Raw genomic sequence first — 7500 nt, 5'->3', positions numbered from 1 at the left:
TCTTTTATCTTTTCTTTTTTCTTCACTATGTCATTTTTTTTCCATTTTCTTCTTCCCATCTTCTTTTATTCTTCCACATTATTTATTACGTTTTTTCTTTATTATACCGTCCAGCATTTTCTTCCTATCTTCTTTCTTTCATTCTGTTCTTTTATTTCCTTTTTCGGTTATATTTCAATTCCTTATTTTCTTTTTTTTTCTCATATTTCTTCTTCTTTCGCTATCTCAGACTCTTTCCTCTCCTTTTCCTTTCTTCGTCTTTTTCTCTATTTCCATTTTCTTGCTTCTTTCCTTCATTCTTTTTCACTTCCTCCATTTATTATTTTCTCTTCGTATTTCTGCTTCCTCTTCTTCACCACGTTTTCCTTCTCCATTTTCTTCCTTTTATCTTCCTATTCACTTTCTTCATCAACATTTTCTCCTTCCCTCACGTTCTCACCTCTATCATCATCTTCTTTCCCCGCCTTCCTCCTCTTTCTTCCTCTTCCTCTTCCTGCTTTCTCAACCTCTTACCTCTTACCACTTTCTCTTCTCTTGACTCCATTATCTTGTCACTCCTCTCTCTCTCTCTCTCTCTCTCTCTCTCTCTCTCTCTCTCTCTCTCTCTCTCTCTCTCTCTCTCTCTCTCTCTCTCTCTCTCTCTCTCTCTCTCTCTCTCTCTCTCTCTTTCTCATTTATCTCTCCTTTCTTTCCTCTTCCTCCTCTTTCTCATCTCCTTTTCTCCTTTTATGCTTCCCTCATCTCTCTTTTATCTTACACTTACCTCTTCTTACCTTCTCTCTCTCTCTCTCTCTCTCTCTCTCTCTCTCTCTCTCTCTCTCTCTCTCTCTCTCTCTCTCTCTCTCTCTCTCTCTCTCTTGATTAATTAATGTCACCTGTACACACTTCACTTTTCCTTCTCCTCTCACCTCTCCAGCCTCCTCCTCCTCCTCCTCCTCCTTCTCCTCCTCCTCCTCCACGTCCTTCATCTACTCTCGTTTTCTTCATTCTTTTCTACATACAATATCCATCTACTTACTTTCCTTCCCTTTTGTATCTTCCTCCTCCTCCTCCTCCTTATTCTACTCTTCCTCCTCCTTCATCTACAGTTTCTTCTCATTCTTTTCTACAACAATTTTCAACCTATTTTCCTCCTCTCTTTGTACCTCTTTCTCCTTCTCCTCCTCTTCCTTCTCCTTTTCCATTTTCTCTCTCAAATCTTCTTATTTCTTCTATTAACACTATCTACGTATTTTTCACCCCTTTCCTCTACCTCCTCCTCCTCCTCATCATCATCTTTATCTTCCTATTGTCTTCTCTTATTTTTATCCTCCTTTTTCTTCTCTTTCTTCCCTTGTCCTCTCCTCATTCTTCTCCACAAACAACATCCATCTACGAAATTTCCTTCTCTTTCTACTTTTCTTCTTTTTCTTCATCTTCTTTCTCCTCCATTTATTATTGTCACATCTTTATTTTTCTTTTTATTAACCATTCCAACCTATTTTCCTCTTCTTTGTACTCTTCTTCCCTTCCTCCTCCTCCTCCTGCTTCTAATCCTTCTCCTCCTCCTCCTCCTCTGGGCCCCTCAACAGGTGTGCCCAAGTCTTCGCCCACCCCTTCGAACGCCCCCCTCCCCCGCGTCCGGTCTGGTGTGTGTGTGTGTGTGGGGGGGGGGGGGGGGGCTGCTTTACGACGCCCAACGCCCATACCGAGACCCGCGTTATGTGCTACGACTGGCTTGGAGTGGAGTGGGGGGGGGAGGGGGGAGGTTGTACGGAAAGGGGGGAGGGGGTGTACGGGGGTGGTAGTAAGGTTATGATGGTTATACGGGGGGGGGGGTGGAGGGGGGGTGATGGTATTACTACTTCTATTACTATTGTTGAGAGAGAGAGAGAGAGAGAGAGAGAGAGAGAGAGAGAGAGAGAGAGAGAGAGAGAGAGAGAGAGAGAGAGAGAGAGGACATAGTAAAGATGGAAATAAAAAAAAGAAAAGAGGAAGCAGAATGTTACATAAAGAAGGAAGAGGATGAGGGAGGAAGACCGGTGATGTAATGGCTTCCTCCTCCTCCTCCTCCTCCTCCTCTTCCTCCTCCTCCTCCTCCTCCTCCTCTTCCTCCTCCTGCTGGTCTTGGAGATTACAAAACATGGTGAAGGAAAGTGAATCAGGAGAAGGGCAAAAAAAAAATAAGAGGGAAAGGAAATTGAAGAAGAGGAGAGGAAGGGAAAGAAGGAGAGTGAATGGAAGGAAAAGAAGGGAGGGAAGAAAAGGAAAGGAAAGGAAATGTTAGGAGACAGATAGGAGAAACAAAGGAATGAGGAAAGGGAGAGAGAAAAGGGAAGAGTAAGGAAAAGGAAAGAAAGGATAAGAATGATGAGGGGAGAAAAGAAGGAGATGAAGAGGAAGTAAAGGAAGGGGAAAGAAAAACAGAAAGCAAGAGGAACTGATGATAAGGAGGACGGAGGGAAGAGGAAGAGGAGGGAAGGAGGTAAGAAGTAGGATAATGAGAGAGAGAGAGAGAGAGAACAAGTAAAATCAATTTGTAAAACATCACATCCACCACCACCACCACCCCCACCACCACCATCACCACCACCACCACCATCACCACCACCATCACCACCACCACCACCACCACCATCATCGTTACTATGCTTGAAAACTATCTGGTATCAATGCTAGAAAGACTGAAAGAGATGATGATAATAATAATAATAATAATAATAATAATAATAATAATAATAATAATAATAAGAAGAAGAAGAAGAAGAAGAAGAAGAACAACAACAACAACAACACATACCTTAAACGGACTGGTAGGAAGAAACACTTGTTGAGGTTGTTGTTGTTGTTATTGTTGTTGTTGACCTGGCAGAGAGAGAGAGAAACGGAAATGGGCTTTTAATTACTGCACACGTTCGGGGGTAAAAGAAATTAAGAAAAGCAAGAGAAAAAAAAAAAAAGCAAATTACACGGCGGAAAACAGATACACACACACTGCCCTGATGCTGTTGTTGTGGGTGCTTACTGTGTGTGTGTGTGTGTGTGTGTATGTGTGTGTGTGTGTGTGTGTGTGTGTGTGTGTGTGTGAGGGAGGGAGGGAGGGAGGGAGGGAGAGGGAACGAGAGAGAGAGAGGATGGTAAAACAAAGGAAATCCAGAAGGACGGTAGGAAAGAAGGAAGGAAGGAAGGAAGGACGGTAGGAAGGAAGGAAGGAAGGAAGGAAGGAAAGAAAGGATGGAAGGAAGGGAGAAAAAAATAAGAAACAACATAAGGAAATAGGAAAGGCAAGAAGAAAATCGTAAAGAAAGAAAAACAGGAAAGAAAAAGAAGAGGAGGAAAGAAAGAGGCCAGGGAGAAAGGAAGGGAAAAAAGTTAAGCGAGGAAACGAGCTGTCCAAATCCCTAATGCAAGAGTTAACAAGCATCCTCATTCTCTCTCGGTGATAAACCAAATCTAGAACCGCCTTCCTTTGTCTGTATTTCCTCCTGCCTACGACTTAAACACCACCAAGAAAAGAGAATCAAGACCTCTTAAACCGAATCTAACCCTCGATTTTCTTTTTAATCTCTTATCCTTTGTTGAGCAGAAGTACCATGGTGGATCTTATTATTCTTTTTTTCCTTGTCTCCCTCATTCGCCCTTGAGCTGCCTGTCTTCTTTGGTGCAATACAATGAGGGGAAAAGAAGGGAGAAGAGGGAAAGGGAGAATAAGGGGAGGAAGAGGAGGAAATGTGGAAGGGGAAAGAAGAATAAGGGATAGGGGAGAAGGGGAAAGGGGGAGAAAAAGGGGAGAGGAAGAGAGGGGAAAGGGAAGGAAGAGGGAAAATAGGGAAAGGGGAGGAGGGAGTTAAGGAGAGCAGCGAGGGGGGGGGGGTTAGGGGAGGAAGAGTAAGGGAAGGGAGGGAAAATAAAAAAAGGGAAAGATGGATGGGGGGAGAGTAAGGGGAGGGAAATGGGGTTGGGGAGAAAGGAAAAGGGGAAAGGGAGAGAAGAAAGGGGAAAGATGGAAGAGGAAGAGCAGAAATCACGAGTAAGGGGTAGAGGGAGAAGGGGAAAGCGGGAGGAGAGGGGGAGTAAGGAAGGGGAAGAAGGGGAAGGTAGAGAAGATGGGGGAGAATAAAGGGGTGGTTAGGGGGAGTATAGGGGGGCAGGGAGAGGGGAGAGAAAGAGTAAGAAGTAGGGGTAGAAGGGGAAGGAAGTAGGGAGTGCAGGGGGAAGGGAAGTAAGGATAGGGGAACAAGGGGACGGTGGAGAAGAGAGGGGAGAATAAAGGGGTGGTCAGGGGGAGTAAAGGGGAGCAGGGAGAGGGGAGAGAAAGAGTAAGAAGTAAGGGGAGAAGAAAAAAAGGAACAAAGCATGGAGAAAGAGAGAGAGAGGAAGAACAAGAAGAACAAAAAAAGAGAAAGAAAAGAAAAAAATGAAAAATGAAGAGAAAAAGAAGAGAAGAAAAAAGAAAAGGGGAAAGTGGAAGAGGGGGGAGAATAAAGGGGTGGTTAGGGGGTGAGGGGGGGGGGAGTAGCAGGCCATGTATTATTCAAGGGCGGGAAGGTGGCGGCAAATTTGATCCATTATGAAGGGCTGGCGCGGGTTCGAAGCCGAGGCCGCGCTGACGTTCGGACGCGGGAAGACATCAACGGGGTAAGAGAGAGGAAATGCGGCCCTTCTCTCTCTCTCTCTCTCTCTCTCTCTCTCTCTCTCTCTCTCTCTCTCTCTCTCTCTCTCTTTCTCTCTCTCTCTCTCTCTCTGTTCTTCTCTTCTTTTTTCTTCTTCTTTTGCTTCTTTTATTTTATTTTTTCTTCTCTCTTCTTTTTCTCTTTTCTCCTCATTTTTCATTTTCTCGTCTTCTCTTTTTGTTCTCCTTCTTCTTCTCTCTTTCTCATTGCCTTGTTTCTTTCTTTCTTCTTTCCTTTCCTCTTTCCATCCTTCGTTTCTTCACTTCCCTTTCCTTTCCACTTTCCTTCTCTCATCCTCCTCCATTTTCATTCTTTCCAACCTCTTCCTTTCCCTTTCCTTCCTTTCCTCCTCCCTTCCCTTTCTTCCTAATCTCTTCATTTCCTTCCCACTTTCCTCCTCCTCCTCCTCCTCCTCCTCCTCCTCCTCCTCCTTCCTTTCCTTACCTCCCTTCCTTTTCTTCTTTTTTTAACTCTCCATTTCCTTCCCACTTTCCTCCTTCTCCTTCCTTTCCTTCCTTTCTAAACTCTCCATTTCCTTCCCTCTTTCCTCCTCCTCTCCCTCCCTTTCCCTTCCTGTTTTTCTCTTCCCTCAAATTTTTTTTTAATTCTATTCATTTATCTTCCTTTATCCTTCCTCCCTTCTTCCTCTCCTTCCCTAACTCACTCACTGGCTTCTTCCTCCTCCTCCTCCTCCTCCTCCTCCTCCTCCTCCTCTTCCTCTTCTTCCTCTTTTTCTTCCTCCTCTTTCTTCGTTCATGTCAGGCTTAACCATGCAACGCCACGTCCCTTCCCTTCTCTCTTTCTCTCTCCTCTCTCTCTCTCTCTCTCTCTCTCTCTCTCTCTCTCTCTCTCTCTCTCTCTCTCTCTCTCTCTCTCTCTCTCTCTCTCTCTCCCTCTCCTTCCTCTCTCTCTTTCTCTTCTCTCTCTCTCTCTCTCTCTCTCTCTCTCTCTCTCTCTCTCTCTCTCTCTCTCTCTCTCTCTCTCTCTCTCTCTCTCTCTCTCTCTCTCTCTCTCTCTCTCTCTCTCTCTCTCTCTCTCTCTCTCTCTCTACTCTCCTAATTCCTTTGCATCTTTCTCTTCTTCCTCTCTTTCATTATATAATTTGATCTTTCCTTCCTCCTTTTCTTTATTAATTTCTTTATTATCTCCATCTCTCTTCCTCCTCCTTCATTCATTCGATCCTTCCTCCACTTTATTCCATTCATCCATTCACTTCATCGCAATCATTATAGTCATTTCTCACTAAAATTTTCTTCCTCTTTTTCTTTTCTCTCCTAATTTTTCTCTCCTCTCCTCATTTCCTCCATGCTTCCAATTTATTCTCTTCTTTTTTTTCCTTTCCTTTCCTCGTTTATTCTTTCCCTTTTCTGCTTTCTCTATTTTTCTCCCTTTCTCTTCCCTTCTTCCTTCTTTCCCTTTCTCCCTTCTCTTAAATATCTACCTTGTCTTCTCTTTTCTTCTCTTCCTCTTTCTCCTTCTCTTCCTTTCCTGCCTTGCCTATTCTCTTCTCTCCTTTCCTCTTTTTCCTCTCTCCTCCTTTTCCTTTCTCCTTTCTCTTCCTTTCCCAATCTTTCCTTCTCTTTTCTTTCTTCTCCTCTTTCTTTTTCTTCCTCTTAATTCTCTCCCCATTCTTCCTTCTTTCTTTCTCCTCTTCCTCTTCCTCTTCCTCTTCCTCTTCCTCACTATTTTTCCATTATTCCAATTATACCTCATATCATTAACTCTCTCTCTCTCTCTCTCTCTCTCTCTCTCTCTCTCTCTCTCTCTCTCTCTCTCTCTCTCTCTCTCTCTCTCTCTCTCTCTCTCTCTCTCTCTCTCTCCACTTTCTTCCATTCCAATCCAATTATTGACTTTTTTCTCTCCTTCTTCCTCTTCTTCCTCCTCCTCCTCCTCCTCCTCCTCCTCCTCCTGCTTCTTCTTATCTTCTTTTGGTCTTATCTCATTTCTTCTTCCTTCTTCTCGTCTTCCTAATTCAATTCCCTCATTTCCTTCTTCTTTTTTTTTCTTTTCCTCTTCTCCTCCTCTGCTTCGGTTTTTCCTCAACTATTTTCTACCTTCCTTTCCTTTCTTCCTGCTTCTTCTTCTTCTTCTTCTTCTTCTTCTTCTTCTTCTTCTTCTTCTTCATTATTCCTTTTTCTTACCGCGCTCAACATTTTCCTCTCTCTCTCTCTCTCTCTCTCTCTCTCTCTCTCTCTCTCTCTCTCTCTCTCTCTCTCTCTCTCTCTCTCTCTCTCTCTCTCTCTCTCTCTCTCTCATTGACCCGGTAACTTACTTTCCCTTTCTCTTCCTCCTTTTCCTCTTTCCCACATTCATTCTTTTAAATTCTTCATCTTCCTGTCTTTAATCTCCTCGTTCATTTATTCATTGCATTCACCTATTATCTCTCTCTCTCTCTCTCTCTCTCTCTCTCTCTCTCTCTCTCTCTCTCTCTCTCTCTCTCTCTCATACCTTTCTCCCTTTTTCATTTTCTTACATGCTTCCCTTTCTCCTTTCTTCTTGTTTTCTATTCTACTCCTTCCTTCCTTTCTTCTTTCCCTTTTCCTCTCTCTACATGCTTTCCCTTTCTCTTTTCCACCTCTTCCCTATTCCTTCCTTCCTTCCTTCCTTTCTTACTCCAATCTCTCTGTTCCTAATTCCTCTTTATCCAGTTATCTTCCTTCCCTCCTTCCTTCCTTCCTTTTTAACCTCCATCTTACTTATTCTTCGTTTTCTCTTTTTCGCCTCTTCGCCATCCCCCCTTTCCTTCCTTCCTTCCTTCCTTCCCTCCTTCCTTTTTAACATCCAACTTGCTTATTCTTCGTTTTCTCTTTTTCGCCTCTTCGCCATCCCCACTTTCCTTCCTTCCTTC

General features: G+C 43.6%; 1 long non-coding RNA gene across 1 annotated transcript in view; it reads right to left on the bottom strand.

Annotated features, from left to right (window-relative positions):
• Positions 1-2842, bottom strand: part of LOC127008283 (uncharacterized) — an 84741-nt gene extending 81899 nt beyond the window's left edge. The window contains exon 1 of the long non-coding RNA XR_007760996.1: positions 2780-2842. This is a non-coding gene — a long non-coding RNA (uncharacterized LOC127008283). The remainder of the gene's footprint in view (positions 1-2779) is intronic.
• Positions 2843-7500: the final 4658 nt, after the last annotated feature.

The sequence above is a fragment of the Eriocheir sinensis genome, chromosome 37 (assembly GCF_024679095.1).
Source record: "Eriocheir sinensis breed Jianghai 21 chromosome 37, ASM2467909v1, whole genome shotgun sequence".
In the NCBI taxonomy this organism is placed as follows: Eukaryota; Metazoa; Arthropoda; class Malacostraca; order Decapoda; family Varunidae; genus Eriocheir; species Eriocheir sinensis.
The sequence above is the reverse complement of the archived record's forward strand: the minus strand, read 5'-3'. Positions and strand labels throughout refer to the sequence as shown.